The sequence below is a fragment of the Myotis myotis genome, unplaced genomic scaffold (genome assembly GCF_014108235.1).
Source record: "Myotis myotis isolate mMyoMyo1 unplaced genomic scaffold, mMyoMyo1.p scaffold_m19_p_4, whole genome shotgun sequence".
Classification (NCBI taxonomy): Eukaryota; Metazoa; Chordata; class Mammalia; order Chiroptera; family Vespertilionidae; genus Myotis; species Myotis myotis.
In genome coordinates this window covers 1,103,607-1,121,032 of record NW_023416346.1, presented here as the reverse complement: position 1 = coordinate 1,121,032, position 17,426 = coordinate 1,103,607, and the positions used below count along the sequence as shown (strand labels likewise).

At 49.7% G+C, this 17,426-nt stretch overlaps 1 long non-coding RNA gene across 1 annotated transcript; it reads left to right on the top strand.

Moving 5' to 3' along the window:
• Nucleotides 1-7,125: 7,125 nt before the first annotated feature.
• LOC118654585 lies at nt 7,126-16,269 on the top strand. The gene is made up of 5 exons (XR_004967011.1): nt 7,126-7,234; nt 9,523-9,650; nt 10,884-11,104; nt 11,761-11,972; nt 15,957-16,269. It is a non-coding gene; the product is annotated as an uncharacterized LOC118654585 (long non-coding RNA).
• The last annotated feature ends 1,157 nt before the right edge of the window (nt 16,270-17,426 follow it).

Here is a 17,426-nt window from a genome sequence, read left to right as displayed (position 1 = left end):
AGCTCTGACAAGCGAGGGCCATACACTTGCCTGTGCCCACTGGGTTTTGCTTCTCACAGAAGCACTCTTGACAGGAATCGTGCTGCTAATTTGGGGCACTAAGTCTGTGTGACTTTCCCCCACTGTGAGTCCATTTTTAAAAGGTGACCTTTGAAAAGACTCAGGCTGAAAACTGTTTCTACCAACAACGAAGTAGGTAAGATTACTTGGAAATATCAGGTTGTTGACTAACACGTTCTGTTTTCAGCTGTTTGGGCTGGTGTCAGAGGCACTACCTCACACATTGGGCGTCCCACTCTATTGAAATCCTTATGTAAATGTGAAGGCGAGGACCCCGAGTGAGGCTGGCTTCCAAAGGCAAACCACAAGGCTACTGTAAATTCATTGAATAAGATGCAAGGTCGACCATGCTTCATTCCACAGCAAGAGATGGCACTTCAAATCCAACTGCTCCTGGGAGAGGGGGTAGGACTTGGACTTCATTTCATGCTAAGTTGTAAATCACTAATATGAGAAAGTCATTCTCAGTCAGGTTTTGATTGAGGTAGGAAGACCTTCGTGAAGGCTTTGGCTGACCAAGGGTGGGGAGTGGTGTGTGTGTATGGGTGTGTGTGTATGGGTGTGTGTGTGTGTGTGTGTGTGTGCGGAAGAGCATCATACTGTAGACAGTAGGAGAGGGGCTTGCACACAATCAAGTCTTCTCTGATGCCAATACAGGCCCCCCCATAAAAACACAAGAGCCGCTCCCCGATATGTGGTGGCTCTCATCATTGAAACTGAGAACATAACCCTCAGATGTAGCAATGGGGAGGGGTGTTGATGAGGAACTGAATAGTCCAAAAGGAGGCCAGGGAGGGGTGCTAGTAGCAGAGGGACCAGCAGGGAGAGTGACAGGGAAACACTTTAGTGAGAGACAGGTTTTGTGGGCCAGATGGTGGCCTCTAAAAGTATTGCGAGATCGGAAGTGCCCTAAGAAGTTTCTCTATTGTTGAGAGTTCCCCACCACAAACCTGCCAAGGGGTCCTGCTGTTTCTACGTGAATTTGTCCTGCAAAGAGGAACTCATGACTTCTGAGAACTCATCCCGATCCCAGACAGCTTTAGCAGTGGGATCTACCTTTGTAATTCTTCTCAGTAGGTCTTAGGTGTTATGAAGAAGAAATCCAACTCCTCTTTCATATGACAGGATTCTACACATTTGCTAGCCATGTTCATGTTCTCCACAAGTCTCCTCCTTTTCAACATAAATGATATCAGTGTCATCAACTGGTCCTTCTATTTTATGGCCTTGGGATCCTCTGTGGTTCCCATTCCCTCCTATAGATACATTCTAGCAATCAGTATTATGGACTTCTTTTATGTTAGCAAGAAATCAAATTCTATCTATGTATTCTGTTGGATTTCTCTTAGTCAACACGATCCTAACTAAGAGGATAGGAGAGCAAGTGAAGAGCTCCCTGTTGATTTGTTTTGTATATCACGGTTTGTTAAGGAGAAGGGACCACAGTGCTGCGCAATGGAGATCCAGAGATGGTTTCTAAAGTGGGCAAGGTGCAACAGAACCTGTGCTTAATAGCAGCAGCAACAAAAAGGATGAAATCTGACTGTGATTTGCAAAGGGGATCTAATAATGGTATGAGGCCAGTCAACACCTGACTGTCCCTGTCATGCCGGGCAGGCAGCTGTGATGTGACTGACTGGAACCCCAGATGTCCTCCCTCCAGCAACAAACCATAAACTATGAACATGTGGGGCTCTGTCACACCATCCCCCTCTCCCTGGTCCACTCCTGAGTTACCTCTCTACTCTGGCTATTTGGTGTCCAGGGTCCTGCTGGGTGGGTCATCACCCCAAGTTACAAGATGCTAGATTCTGTCTGGAGAACAAGGATACTGTCCTGTGAGCATTCTTGAAGCAATGGCCAGACATGTCCAACATGCTAGTAACTAGAGTGACATTTATTTTGATTGCTTATATTCTCAACTAGTGACCTGGTGCATGGATTTGTGCACATTGAAGGAAATTAATTAGAAGGTGGCTGGCAGGGCGGGACTGGGCGAGATGGGCTGGACATGCCCTGGAGCCAACTTCCTGTGGTCCCTCCCTGGCATCTGTGGAGTGAGCAGGGTCCCTCCGGCAGGTGGGGTCCCTCGTCCTGGCCTGCGGGTATCGGGCCGAAACCGGCTCTCGGACATCCCCTGAGGGGTCCCGGAGTGCGAGAGGGCACTCTGCAAAGTTGCTGTTGTACAGGGTGGGGAACGCAAACGCAAGTGTGCAGTAAACCAGGTTCGGGGCCGACAGTGCCCCAGCAACAACATAACCCATGGTTTCGGGGTGTGTCACCTGAGAACCGCTGCTGCCAAGTCACTGTAGCTCAGCAGCTCCTGTGTTGAGCGTCTGCCCCCTGGTGGTCAGTGCACATCATAGTGACCGGTCGGACAGGCGGAGGGACACTTAGCATATTAGCCTTTTATATATATAGATTACCATTAGAAAATACTTGTTTACCAGCACTAAGCAACAAATAGCCCCTCTTGCAATTTTAACAGTGGATTGGTGGTGGGGGGGAGGTTAGGAAATGAGGGGATTTTAGTACAAATTTCATACTCATCACGTTAGGTGTATAATGTTTTTATTTCTATGGAGTTTAATTGAAATTGGCCTGGAGCGCCATTCTACCAAATTGCAGAAACTTGACCTACGCCTTTACATAAATGCAATCACGTAGAGATTTTTAAAAAGCTCAGTCATTTCAGGGGTCTGCTCCCAACTTCCAATGCTTCTAAGCGCTGGGGGGCTGACTGTTGTTCTGGCAGGAAGTGAGGCCTCCGTTATGAGGTTGGTCTCTGTCCTGCCCTGGCCCTGTGCTACCAGGGTGAGGCCTTCATGCGTATTTGGTCATTAGCACCCACCTGGCTGTCTATGCATGAAAAATGCAGGGTGCATGCAGTTACCCAAAAGCTCCCTTGTCTGGCTTGGAGCCTCTCTGCACCTTCCTGGCCCCCTCTCAGCCGCCCTGGGCCAATCTGCGCTGTGATCCTTCTCACCGCGAGCTCTGAGATACACTCCCAACACACTCAGTCCCTTGGACACTGGCTTGGCTTGACCTTGGGCTTTTGTGAAAGGCTCCTCTACTCAGGGACTCACCCCAACTCACCTGTCCTTTCCCTGGCATCCCTCTTGTCCTTGTCCCAGGGACCAGGCAGGCTTAGTGGGGGATGAGCTAAGGGGCACTTCTGTTGGCAGACTTACCAGCATCTAAGCTCGAATCTCTTCCCCTCGTATTCTCCCTCTGGCCAGCTGGTCTAACCTTGAGCTACGTTGAGGCTGGAACATACCTTCTTTCCTGCTCTGTTTTTTGCAGCTTCAATGCCTGTTTTGGGCCCCTTCGCTTCTCATTTTCCTTTGCTCTCAGGAGCTCTGTGCTTGTTGGCGAAGCCCCGCCTTTCCAACTTTGGCCTCTGCTCAGTTTTCTGAAAATCTGTGCTGAAACTCAAATGGCTTCTTTATTTGTGGCTGTATTCTCACCCCCGCTTCTGCCCCCCCGCACTGTGAATGCCACTGACATGCACCAAAGACTGGAGGGATGAGAAAAATTGTAGGAAAGTAAATTCTGTTATTATTTCAAGGTATTATATACCATCACAATGGGTTCCTTTTCTAATTCTCAACCAAATGACCGAACCTCAAAAGAAAGTGGATTGTGGATACTGTTCGTAGGTGGTCTCTCTGTGTTTATTGTACCCTGTTCTCTGTGGACATTAGAAAGAGTATGCTAGAAGATTCCATTGCTTTGCTGCCTTTCTTGTTTCTAATGTGCATAGCACCCATAATTGCTAGCATAAACTAGAGCACAGCTCAAAGCCAGCCCTCTGGTGCCACACTGGCCCAGCTCTGTGTAACAGACTGCATTCTTATTCCTGCTTCTTGTGTAACCCTTGAAGAATTCAAAACATTTCGGATGAGGGTGGGTTTTGGTTAATTTGAATTTCTGTTTAAATGAGGTCATGCCTCTCCTCCCCCCTCTCCCAACATATGTGGTAGGTTGCAGAAATGGCCACAAATTTTTCCTTTCCCATCAAGAAGTAGAGACACATTCTCCACCCCTTGATTTTGACCTTGGACATGTGATTTGCTTTGGCCAGTGGGATCTTAGCAAATGTGACACAGCAGAGGCTTACAAAGTGCACCAGCACCATTTGAATGAGCCCGGGGCTAGCCCGCTGTATGATGGGAGACTGTGGCCTAGCCTCTGCTGTGACCTCAGCTGACCTAGCAGCTGACCACAGGCTCCTGAGTGAACCTGCCTGCGGCCTGCAGAACTGATCAGCCCAGCCTGGCTCAAATCCCCAGTCTACTGATTCTTGTGCTACCCACATGGTTACTGTGTTAAGCTACTGAGTTATGGGGTAGTTTGTTATTCAGAAAAAGCTAACCGCTATAGGATGCTAAACATAATGGAATGTTTTGGTGAATTGGCATTTTGTAATTCTTGGGGCTATAGATGGAACAACAACTCTTTCCATGCAGAACTATGGATTGAAAAGACAGAGGCTGAATTTATACCGAGTCCAGGATATAACATTTCTTTTTTTTTTTTTTTAAAGTGAATCTACATAATTATGTTTGAAATGCCAATGCTAGAATAGTATGCTAAGTATGATTCCATTAGATTAACTAACTTTATGCTGTATATATACTTGTATATATAAAAAACTGATAGTCGAGGATATGTCTGGGCCTGGGATTAAAGGTGGGAAAGGGGTAGGAAAACCTTTTATTTGTTGTTTATATCAAGTCTGAAATTTTTACTATGATCACCTGTTAATTTTATAATTAATAATTAAAAATAAATTGCATCACCAAATGGTTCAATAATACCAGCCTAGTTAAAAGAACTGTGCTATTTGTTTCATTGGCACTTTTTTCTTAAAACCTTAGTGTCCAAAATGCAACCCATTATTTCAGGATTTTTGGTAGCGTAGGCGCCAGTGAATTGACTTTTTAATCGGGTAAGCATTTGCTGCACATAAAATATACTGGTTTTAAAGAAAGAAATGCTTATTTATTTAGTTTTGTATTCATTTCCCACCAACTTCCAAGAAATATTTGAAACTCCTAAGGTAATGATCAATTACACATGGCTAAGGCAGGATTTCTGGCCAAATAAAAGAACTTCTATTACCATAGTGCTATATTTGCAAATTGGAAAAATCAAACACCACAAAAATCTGACCTTCATCGAGGGATCCTCGCTCTGACCCACTGACAGAGATTGAATCAAGACCAGAACTGGGTGTCTGAAGTGGGAGGCAAAGATCTTTAGCCAGAATGAGAAGACTGGGGCCCTGTCCAGTTAGCATTTAGCTGCTATTCACAGACACGTGGCTACCAGGGTTTGAGAAACCAGACCGGGGGCTGCAGAGCTGTGTCTTTGCTTTTGAGTCCCAGAATCCATCAAACCAATGCAGTAAAGAACCCCAAGGAAATTCGGTGACTCGGCTCTGAGAGCCGTCTCCGGTTCTCTTGAGGTCTGGCTAATCACGTGATCATATGGTATCTAAAGATCATGTCATCAGCCTGCTTGTGAAACACTTAGCGCAGGCCATGGAAACATTCCAAGACCAAGTTCCTAGTGAATTTCTCACACAGGACGCAGAATGTGGTGAGTGTCTTGGGCTGGAGGTGTTGAGGACAGAGAAGAATTACGTTGCAGTGAGTGCTGATCTGGGCCAAAGGGAAATGGAGAGAGAAGGCGAGGGAGACATGCCTCATGTAATTAATTCAAGCAAGTGGTTGGAAAGGGCATTAGGAACAGTGCTATTGCCTTAGAAATCCATATACCTGTGTACAGAGCATTAGCACAAACAAAACAAATTTGAGATGTTGACAGAAGCCCTCAGAGGCGGTCTCAGTCAAAGCTTTTTGTTTGGGCAGAACAGGAGCCGACTTACTAGTACATCGGCTCAATTAAAGAGACCTTTATTAAAATGACAAAGAGGCCTTTATGCAAATATACAGGGTCATCTTACGGCACAAGAAACAGTGGTTTGGGGATGGGCCTTGCAAACAAGCTTATAGGGTCCAAGGCTGAGGACCTCTTATCTCCTTCTTGGGGCCACACCTTCTCTTATTTCATCTTTCCCTCACCTACCTCTCCCCTGCTTTTGCAGATGGACTTTTCTGTTTACTCATCAGCATGGATGTAGCTGAAAATGGCTGCTTCATCCCAGTTCTGCGAAGCTTTCCAAGCCAAGCAATTATAGGCCTGTGTTTTCTGCATCTCTTGGTTCCAGCTTTGGGAACTCTGGCAGAGCAGTGCGTTTCCTTCCTTCAGGAGACGCATGCCTGGCTGGTGCAGATGCTGACATACCTTTTACCATCTCAGCGCATTTCCAAATGCCAGCTCCTATATCTTTTTGTCTGGGGACTTCTCTGGCCTGGGTGCCACTGTGCCTTGACAGATGAGACTGGCTAGAAGTGCTGGGTATGAATGCCCAGTGACTGAGGAGAGTTAGTGTACAAACACACACCCTGATTCCTTTGGTAGGATAACTGTAAGGCTTTTCTTCTAGACTACTCTACAGTGGAACGAGCGCCAGTTACCCCTGGGTGGTTGACAAGGCTCCCTGTATTTGCTGCTTCTCTGTCTCATTTCTCTATTCCACTTCTGGGGCATCTCAGAATCATCTCCTAAAGAAACTACTTGCATGTGAATCCTTGTCTAAAATATTAGTACCATTAGCTATGACCAAAGTCACTTGAGCAGGAGGGTCATCCTGGGTGAGGCAGATGGAGCTGGAGCTGAAACCCCAGCTCGTGATAAAAAAGATTTACACCCACATAGAAATCCACAGTCCCGAGGGTGGGGCTGTGTCAGAAAGCGTGTGGGTGGAGATCAAAGGCAAGGGCAACAGAAGCCCTATTGTTACAGGAGCATATTACAAGGCTGGCAGACCAGGTGGGGGAAACTGATGATGGGTTCCTGACCGAGACCACACAACTGGCCTGGAGTGGAGACACCTACTGATGGGGTGGGGGTGGGGGGGGCGCAACACCAGCTGGACAGCTGTTCTGAAAAGCAGAGCATCTGAACAAACTCTCTGCTTGCCTTGCTGACAGTTTCACCTCCTGCAGGACTGAGCAGTGACAGAAGGACTGCTGCTCTTGAGTTCATTCAAACCAAGAAGGAGGAACCATTTGGTTAAAGGAGCAGGTCCGGACCGTGGGAGATGGTGAGTCTGGCCTCTGAGAATTAAGGTTATGAGGAGTGGGCTGTTCAGGTCTCAAAAGACTTAAGTTCTCAGGCTTAAGGGCCATACAGACCCCAGCTCCTCGCCACCCCTGCCTCTACCTCCAAGATTCTGATTCGTTGGTTGGAAGCCAGTGCGCCAGGGAACTCAGGTGTTCTTGTGGCAAAACTCATGCAGAAACAAAGAAACAAAACCCCCCAAAACAGTTGCAAAGAACAGTACCAGCGGTGTCAGGAGGGCTAAAAAGTGAACTGATGCTTAAAAATGGCAGGCCATCCACAGGTTTTTAAAGTTACATTCTTGGTAGGAAGCTGAATGAGCAAGGCAGGTCCCCACGCCCTGCAGTGGCCAGCAGCCAATGACTGACTAGTGTGGAGGCAGAAAGCCCACCCCCTTGCCTCAGGTGGGCAAGTCAGTGGTGCCCTCATGCTCCAGACTTCCTCACAGGATGAAGCGGAGGGGAGACTCCAGCTGAACCCACAGCTCTGTTCAGCATCTTCTCCCCTTTCCTCCTCTTCCTCCTTCCTGGTTCCTCCCGAGAGGCGTTCCTTACCCCTTCCCTTGCATGAACCCCTGTCTCACTTCTGTTTCAGGGAACCAACCCAAGACAGGTATTAAAAGTCCAAGTTCAGATTGCAACCTGGCTGTCAATTTCTGGGTGCCAGGGGAGAATCAGAAACCACGATACGCGCTGGCTGTCCTCAGGGCATCAGAGGGTGCTGGAAGCATTTTACTTAAATTCTGGAAAAATATACATAACATACACTTGAACATTTTTAAGGGGACAGTGCAGTGGCATGAAGTACATTCACATGGTTGTGTAGCCATCACCACCATCCATTTCCACAACCTTTTCATCTCCCCAAATGGAAAGAAGCCCTGTCCCCAACTCCCCATTCTCCCCGATCCCCCAGCCCCTGGCAACCACCATTCTCCTTTCTGTCTCTATGAATTGGACTACTATATATTTTCATATAAGTGGAATCATATAATATTTGTCCTTTGGTGTCAGGTTTATTTCACTTTGCATGACGTCCACAAGGTTCATTCATGTTGTCCCAGTGGTCGATACTTCATTCCTTTCTTACGACTGAATAATATTGTGTTGGATAAATACCCTAAAGTGGTAACTTTATGTTTAATTTTTGGAGGAACTGTCATACTGTTTGCCACAGCGGCGGCACAATTTTATATTCCTGCCAGCAGTGCACAAGGGTTCCAACTTATCCACCTCTTTGCAGTACTTGTTCTGTTCTGTTCTTTTTTTATAATAGTCACCCTAATGGGTGTGAAGTGGAGGCAAAAGCCTGCAAAGCTTCCCTCCGTCTCTGCAAAGGCTGCTGGGACTGGGGGCCAGGCGTGTCACTACCACTCAGAACAGCCTGATGGGGTTCCAGTCAAGAGCTCTGGGCCCATCTCCGCCTTCTCTCAGGCCATCAGCGCTTCAGGGGTGAGAGGCTCCAGTGCCTCAGTCATTTAGATCAGCCTTGTTCTTCTTCTAAAGCCCTTTGCCCATGGGTGCAGGCAGAACCCCAGTGGGCTGGGAAGGAGGACGCTTTTAGTGCCAGATGACTCCATCCTCACAAGCAGCCTTAGGGATGAGAGAACTGACAAGCTGCCTCAGACACCTGGAGGCCGAATGCTCTAATCCCCGGGCAGGGGGTGCCCCGCGTGGACCTAGCCAAGCTCAGTGTGCTTTACCTCCACCTGTTGCTCTTAGGCTGAGTGTATGTGGCCCTAAAAGCGGACCTGAGGGGAGGGTTTCAGTGCGAGCAGTTTACGTGGGAGGTGAGCCCAAGAAGCACAGTGAGAGGAAGTGAGACGGGAAGGCAGGCCAAGGAAGGGCTGTGGACACCAGGGCTCTGTCCCACACGGCCCTTCTCATAGGCGGGCTGGGATATGGCTGAAAGCTGGCCCATTGGGAGGTGAGGAAGCTGGGCCTTTCTCCACCCCCTCCTGGCCCTCACCGTCTGATGGCCGTTGCAGAGTGCCCTCCGGCAGGGAGAGGAAATGCAGCTGGCGTGTGACCTCCGGGCTAGGCTGAGGGGATCCAGGCGAGGCGCTGACAGCGCCCGTGACATTTTCCTTGACATTCAGGGGTGTTGAGGAAGGTGTTGACATAACCTGGAGGAAGGTGGTCAGGTCAGGGTGGAGGGTGCGGTCCTACGCTTGGACCTGGTGAACAATTTCAGACTCTTATTCAGTTCGAACTGATATTTACTAAATCTCTGCTTCAAGGCAGGCACCAAGCTAAGCATTTTCCTCTGCAGTATCGTATTTGACCCTCGTGACAACTTTGTGAAAGAAAGCATTGTTAGCTGCAATTTTGCAGGTGAGGAAAGAGCCAGAGGTTAAGAAGCTTCCAGAGGGTCACGCAGGCCCAGTTCCGGCTGTCTTGGTGAGTCTGGCACACCATCACTACCTCAACAAATGTACCTTTACTGGCTCTGAGGATGGCTCTGAACTGGGAGGGCTGGGAATTTGCGCTGGCTGACAGGCCCAGCCCTCCCCCCCCACCCCCGCCCCCATGGACATTAGCCTGTGTAGATTGGCAGTGCTGGGTGTCGCCAAAAAGGACTGCCCTGGGGGCAGGAAATTGGCGCAGTCACTGATCCAGCAATTCCACTCTGAGTATATATCCAAAGGAGGTGAAATCACTGCTTAAGAGATACCTGCATCCCATGTTCATAGCAGCATTATCTGCCACTAGAGGTCCTATACACAAAATTCGTGCAAGAGTAGGCCCTCGCAGCCCCGGCTTCGTCCGGAAGGTTGTCCGGAAAGATTTCCAGATGGTCATTCCACTGTTCGGCCGTTCGGTTGATTTGCATATTACATTTTTATTCTTATAGCTAGATAGCCAAGATATGGAAACTAACTAAATGTCCATCGATGGGCACCTGTAATGTGGGTTACAGGTTGTTTAACGATGTCTGCCTGGGCCACCCTGCGGCGGAATATTATTCAGCCTTGAGAAAGAAGAAAACCCTGTCTCTTCCCGCAGCCTATGTCAGTGGTCTGCAAACTGCGGCTCGTGAGCCACATGCGGCTCTTTGGCCCCTTGAGTGTGGCTCTTCCACAAAATACTGACTTCTGTGCATGGGCCACGAAATTTCAATCGCACTGTACATGCGCACCCGCACGTGGTATTTTGTGGAGCTGCAGTTTGCCGACCACTGGCCTATGTGGACATTCTCTCCTGGTTTCCGGCTTGTCTCGCCAGCACAGCGGTTCTCAACCTGTGGGTGGCGACCCCTTTGGCGGTGGAATGACCCTTTCACAGGGGTCGCCTAAACCCATCCTGCATATCAGATATTTACATGACGATTCATAACAGTAGCAACATGACAGTTATGAAGTAGCAGTGAAAATAACGTTATGGTTGGGTCACAACATGAGGAACTGTATTTAAAGGGCCAGAAGGCTGAGAGCCACTGTGCTAGCACACTTTGCAGACTCCTTTGTTTCTTTCAACTTCATGCCTCAATGCTCATACCCATCTCCAGCCTCTCTAGGCCTCTCACTCGGCACTTCCTGAGGACCCTCGCACCCCCTGGTCTGCAGCACAAACCTCTCAGTTGCAATCCAAAGCCTCCCATCTGACTTCTCCACTTGACATCTCTGCTTTCAGATACTTCACAGGCCTTTCCACTGAACACGCCCAGGACTGAACTCATCTACGGCCTCTCTGGGCCCAGCAAACCTAGCCCTCGGCTGGATTTCTGATCTCCAAGCCTGAACTTGAAACCCACCTGCGGTAGACAGTGTTGGTTGGCTGACCCAACACCCCTTGTCTTTTTCCAGCCATCATATTCCACTCTTTGCTCATGCTGAGCTTACTGTCCATTACAGGTTTGTTCTTTTAAAAATCTGGATGTTGCTAAGCTACATTCCTCACACCCTGTATCTGGGCTTCTGCTTTCTAGTGTGAGGACAGTACTTTATATTTTTCTTATTAAGTGTCACCATCTACCCCAATCTTGACCTCCAATCCTAATTTATACTGGAACGGAACCTGATTTTTATATTTTTTCGTTTTCAAATTGAAATTAATTTACTACAATTTCTGCAAATCACCTCGAAAGCTTCATGGAAGATGAGGGGGCCATGTAAACCATTAAGTAAATGCCATTGGCACAGTCACTCTGTGTAACCGTCTATTGAAACATGATTGGGCCCAAGTGGATTATCCAGTCTTTTAACTCCCCGAGCACCTCTGGGGCAACCAGGAATTTGATGGGTGTGTGTCTTCCGTTGGTCCACCTGCCGCACACAGAACACTGTGGCAGGGGCCCAGAGGGGAGTGCAGAGTGTATCGCTTACTTTGGATTTTATGAGATTTAATTCAAGCGTCCCTCCCTTCACCGCTGCCACCTCCTTACAGCAGGGTGACAACAGGTGAGGGCAAGAGAGGGTCAGATGGGGGAGGAGGAAGGCTTGTGTGCACGCCTCTGCCCTCAGGCGGAATCCAAGTCATTTCTTTTAGGATTACTTCCTCTTTTTAACAGGCCCAGTCACTCTCCTCCCTCCAGGAGCGCAGAAAACAGAGGAGGCTGGTTCTTGCCATGAACTGCTGCGGGGCCAGGAGAGGATGGTGTGACCCTGGCCCCGCGGGCTCCACTGGCCCTCCCGGCCCCGTGTCCTCCTGGGGACGATGCCGCGATGCTGGGCGCGCTTTCCGTGACCGACCGCGTGCTTTCCCTTCCTTCCGCGTTAAAATGTGAGTGAGTCACCACGTGGCAGCCCGCTCATTAAGAAACTCCCAGGTGTCTCCCTCGGCGCCGCGCCAGCCCTCAGCGCCAGCCGCGTGTTCTCACGTCCTTTGTGCTAAAGCGCCTCCTCTCAGGCGGGGGTAGGAGTTCCAGCATCACGCCCCAGGCGCCGGGGAGTGTGGGTGGCACCCACTCACCCGATCTCCTCTCTTCCCCTCTACACCCCAGACCAATGCAGCGACCCCCCCAACTAACCTTCCCCCGGAGGCCGCGCCACATGTTAATTTCTCCGTCCTCCGCTGCAGCGGGCAGACCTCAGGGTGGACACTCTGCTCCCCTTTTCCAAACTGGGGACTGAACTTCCCCCCTCCTCTCCCTTTCCTGGACAGAGAGCAGGAACTCTCAACCTTTCCGTGCCCGAACGCCCGGGTCGCGCGTCTCACTTTGTAACCGGAGCAGGGAGCCCCGCGATCTCATTAAACGCAGGTGGTGATTCGGGACGGCTGGGTGGGGCCCCAGGTTTGCATTTCTAAGCAGCTCCGAGGGGTGCGGGCCCCTGGGCCTCCTGCTGAGTAGCCAGGTCTCAGGGGCTTTCCCACTACTGGGGGGGGGGGGCAGGGGCTGCATTCATCCCCTCCCCCTCGCCTCCCCTCCTGCCCCTGCATCACAGGTGCGAACCGCCGCCCGGCGCCGCCGCAATTCAGCGGCTCCCGACAGATGCTGCTTTATACCCGGGAACCAGAAACCCGCTCCTCCCATCTCTCCGGGCCGCTGAGCAAGGGGGGGGGGGGGGGGGGAGGGAGAGAGAGAGAGAGAGAGAGAGAACAATTAAACCGAGCGAGCCAGGATTGCTCCAGGGAACCGTCTTTCAGAGGGACCGGGGTCTGGCTTTTTTCCAGGCGGCGGGAGCAGCCAAAGGGCGAGGGCCTGCGGGCCTCCTTCCGTCGGCGCGACAGGTGCGCCCGGGGCAGGCACCAGGCTCAGAGCTTGCCGGTCGCCCGTCGTCCCCGTGTCATCGGAAAACACGGAGAAGCCATGTTCCGTGTAGTGCAGCTGTGTCCACTCCCGCATTCTTCCGAGCATAGATTTAGCTTCTTCGGAGCATAGATTAGAATCACAGCATAGATATGATCTCGAAGGTGCCCTTTCCAACCATGTTTGTCTTCCTTCCTTCCTTCCTTCCTTCCTTCCTTCCTTCCTTCCTTCCTTCCTTCCTTCCTTCCTTCCTTCCTTCCTTCCTTCCTCCCTCTCTTCCTCCCTCCCCCTCCCTTCCTCCCTCCCCCTCCTTCCCACTTTGAGGCTCTTAACCTTTTGCCTAGTTATTTTGCTCATTGAACCCAGAGCTGATTGCCCAGTTATTTATAAAATCAAAATAAGTAAATGCCATTGGGTCCCGATTTCCAACCTAATATAGACACTAGCCACAGCATTAAATTTGTATTTTTTTTTAAAAGAAAGAAAATCATTGTCATAAAGTGGGGTCCCAGGACCAGCAGCATCAGCATGGGGAAGGGAGGAGGGAGGGGGGCTGCACTCACCCCTACTTAACCCCACCCAAGCCTTGCCCAGCCGAATACTCTGGGGGTGAGGCGTGTCTGTCTCTGCCTTAGGAGGTCCTCCAAGGCTGACGTTGGAGAAAGAAACGCAGAGCCCATAGCCAAGGCCCATGGGATGCAAGGGGCAGAGAGGGGGAGAGTAAAGGAATGAACTTGCTCTGACTCCTGGGAGGGGTGGGGAGACGTGGCCTAGAAGATGCCAGAAGGTTCTGGTTGCGGCTGTGGCTTCGCGGCGGAGCTTCTGAGTGCTCTTTTCTGTAACCCTCGTTCCCACAATAACTGCCAGGAAACAGGATTGTCTACTTTGTGCTAATATGCGGCCTCGGTTCTTCTAACATGCGGAACATGATAAGAGCGTGGAGGGATGAAATATCTGGAGTAGTTAAGTAATCAAGGCAGGAATAATTAGGTAGACTAAACCCCAGCAGAAATAATCCATCTTTTGGAAAGAAATGACATTTTGAAAAATTTAGAAATCTTCATCAAGCTATTATGCCGCTGAAATATATAAGCACTTTGCATTATGTTTTCTTTCCCTGCAACATGCAACACATGCGAGAGTAATTATGGGATCCCACTCTGTCCCGGGCACTTCATCTCAATGATGGTGGCTGGACACTGGAGACTAATGTAAATAACTCATCAATTACCTTTCCGAAATAAATTGTCTATGGGTTCGAAGAGAATATTCTTTTGTATCCAGGTATTGAAAAGAGTTTTGCTAAATGTTACCAGCCTCTGGGAGGTTTTTATTGTTATACTAGTGACCCAGTGCATGGATTCATGCACATTGAAAGGAAATTAATTAGAAGGCGGCCGGTGGGGCAGGACTGGGCAAGATGGGCCGGACACGCCCTGGAGCCAACCTCCCATGGTGCCTCCCCAGCATCTTCGGAGTGAGCGGGGTCCCTCTGGCAGGTGGGGTCCCTTGTCCTGGCCTTGGGGGATCGGGCCAAAACCGGCTCTCCAACATCCCCCGAGGGGTCCCGGAGTGCGAGAGGGCGCTCTGCAAAGTTGCTGTCGTACAGGGTGTGGAACGCAAATGCAAGTGTGCAGTAAACCAGGTTCAGGACCGACAGTGCCCCAGCAACAACATAACCCACGGCCGAAGGTGGAATCGTGTGGCCCCGCGAGGAATTGGGCTCCCTCCTCTCTGGTTTCAGGGTGTGTCGCCCAAGAACCACCGCTGCCAAGTCATTGCAGCTCGGCAGCTCCTGCGTTGAGTGTTTGCCCCCTGGTGGTCAGTGCTCATCATAGTGACCAGTTTAGGGGTAGGAGGGACACTTAGCATATTAGCCTTTTTTATATATTTACACCAGTGGCCCAGTGCATGGAATTCGTGCACCTTAAAAGGGAATTAATTAGAGGAAATATTTTAATATTGATATTTGCCCTTTATAATAGAAGTGTCAGAGGTGAAAGAAAATTAGTAAAATGTATATGAAAATCTCCCTCCTGTCAGAGTCTGGGGCATGCCACAGGACTTACAGTCAAGTTCCCGCCCACCCCTGCATGTCTTGAAATCGTGTGAGACCCAGACATGGCGGGCCCCACCCCCATCAAGCCCTGCAGGGTGGGGGTGTGTGGCCTCAGGTCCCCTGGTCCAGGTGCCAGGGCATGGCGACCATTTGCATATTAGCTCTTTAATATATAGGATGAGCACAGGAAGCAAAACAGGCCCCACTGTAGAAATTTCCCCGGACCTGAGGGTTCCTTCTCTTCCCAGCCCTTCTTCTGGCCTCATCGCTTGATATTTGTGATTAACCTGCTCTGTGAAATATGGGAGCTTTTACTCTGGAATGCAGGAGAAGATTTTAGCAGATTATAGCCTCTTGTGAAAAATGGCCTTTGTCATCAGTGACACAGAAAGGACACTGTGGTGTGTGCAGATATATGGATTGACGGGGTACTGTGGTTCCATGAGAGAGAGTGCTGGGCTGCACTCATGAGACTGGAGGCATGCCCTTGCAGACAGGGTATCAGCAACGTGAGCCTCAGTTTCCTCATCTGTACGGCGAGTGGGGTCCGCTTGGTGCCTTTCACTCTTGATTCTACAAGGATGAATTGGGGAATCTCTCCAAAATGGACCCAAAGGGAAAACCATAGGATGTGGTCTTGTGCTTCTACAGGAAGGGCGGGCCCCAGCCTACCAGGAGCAGGCATTTCTACACAGCTTAGTTGCATTACGCATCTTGTTGGCTCAGGCCTCTCTCATCTGCCATGAGTTTGAAATCACTGCATGAAGATCCACCTGGCTTTGGGGAGGAGCACATTTAGTCCCAGCCACCACTTGGAGCCACTGGAGCACGGAGTTGGAAAGACTTCTCCTAAGCGGCTGGAGGAATGTGGAGCGGAACAGGCAGGGACACTGTGGGCCTGGATTCTCCACGTTGGGAGGCCACCTGCTGACTCCCGTCCTCTCCTCTGCTCCCCCAGCTCTGCAGGTCATCCTGAGGCCAGAGACTCTCCTTCCCCCAGGTGCCTCTTCGTGGCTGGGCTCTCCCTGGTGACAGGGGCAGAGGCGTCTTGCTAACTCCCACACCAGCCATCCACAAGTCTGGTAATTTTCACAGGAGACCTAGTGGTCTCAGCCCACTTTTCAGCAAGATTTAATAGCACAAGACTGTTGCGAGGCCTCGAGCTACCGGGAAGAGAAGTGTTTGCAAATCTGCGGTTTGGAGAAAGCTGCGCTCAAAACAACAATTCAGATCTTAATTTACAGCCTGCGGATTTGCAGGGAAGAGGATTTCTGGTAAGATGGCAATTAATGGGGCTTTATTCCAAAGCCGAGTTCATTTCCTGCCTTTTAACTCCTTTGCTGCTATCTCTTGGAGCCACTGTCTTGGCTGGCAGAATAATTTCATGAATGAATGAGGCCATTCATTTATTCATTCATTTGATAAAAATCTACAAAACAAAGATTAATTTACAGGTATATTAGGTTCTGGGAATGATGGATGAATAAGATTTGGTCCCTTAAGGACCCTTTTGGGCCTTGAGGAAGAGTGAGCCTAGTGGGTGGAGGTGGGCATCATAAACACAGGGACACACTATCTATAATAATAAAAGTGTAATATGCTAATTAGACCAGACATCCTTCTGGACGACCTTCTGGACGAAGCCAGGGCTGCAAGGGAAGCCCGGGCCCCGGGTGCCAGAGGGAAGCCGGTGCTGGCAGCCAGGGGAAGGAAAGCCTACTCTTGCACGAATTTCGTGCATTGGGCCTCTAATATAGCATAATAAGTGGTACAAAAAATGCAGCCAACATTTAGACCCTGAACTGTTTCACAGCCTAAGTCAGTGATGGCGAACTTATGACACGCGTGTCAGAGGTGACACGCAAACTCATTTTTTTGGTTGATTTTTCTTTGTTAAATGGCATTTAAATATATGAAATAAATATCAAAAATATAAGTCTTTGTTTTACTATGGTTGCAAAGATCAAAAAGTTTCTATATGTGACACGGCACCAGAGTTAAGTTAGGGTTTTTCAAAATGCTGACACGCCGAGCTCAAAAGGTTCGCCTCACTGGCCTAAGTCATGATGTTTGGCTTCTCTTGAATCATTTGGCGATCAGGCCATTTTGGGCCTGCATTGGAGACAACTAGAGCACAGCAATGCTGAGTAGCGGCTGCCCCCTTTTGATGGGACTTGCCCTCTGTCCACCTGGTCACAGTGCCAGGATTTCCACCGTGAGCGTGTATGCCCTTCCTCACCTCATCTCCTCTGGCAACTGTAAGCATTTGAGTTTGTCACTCTTGGAATCCAAGATGTGGAGGGACAGAGACGAGAGGAGTTACTTCCTGGGGGAGCGTCTATGTATTGCTGTCAGGGCGCGTTACTCAGACATGCCTGCAGCCCCTCCATGCGCCGGCCTCTTTTTCTCTGGCTGTCTTAGGGCTGCT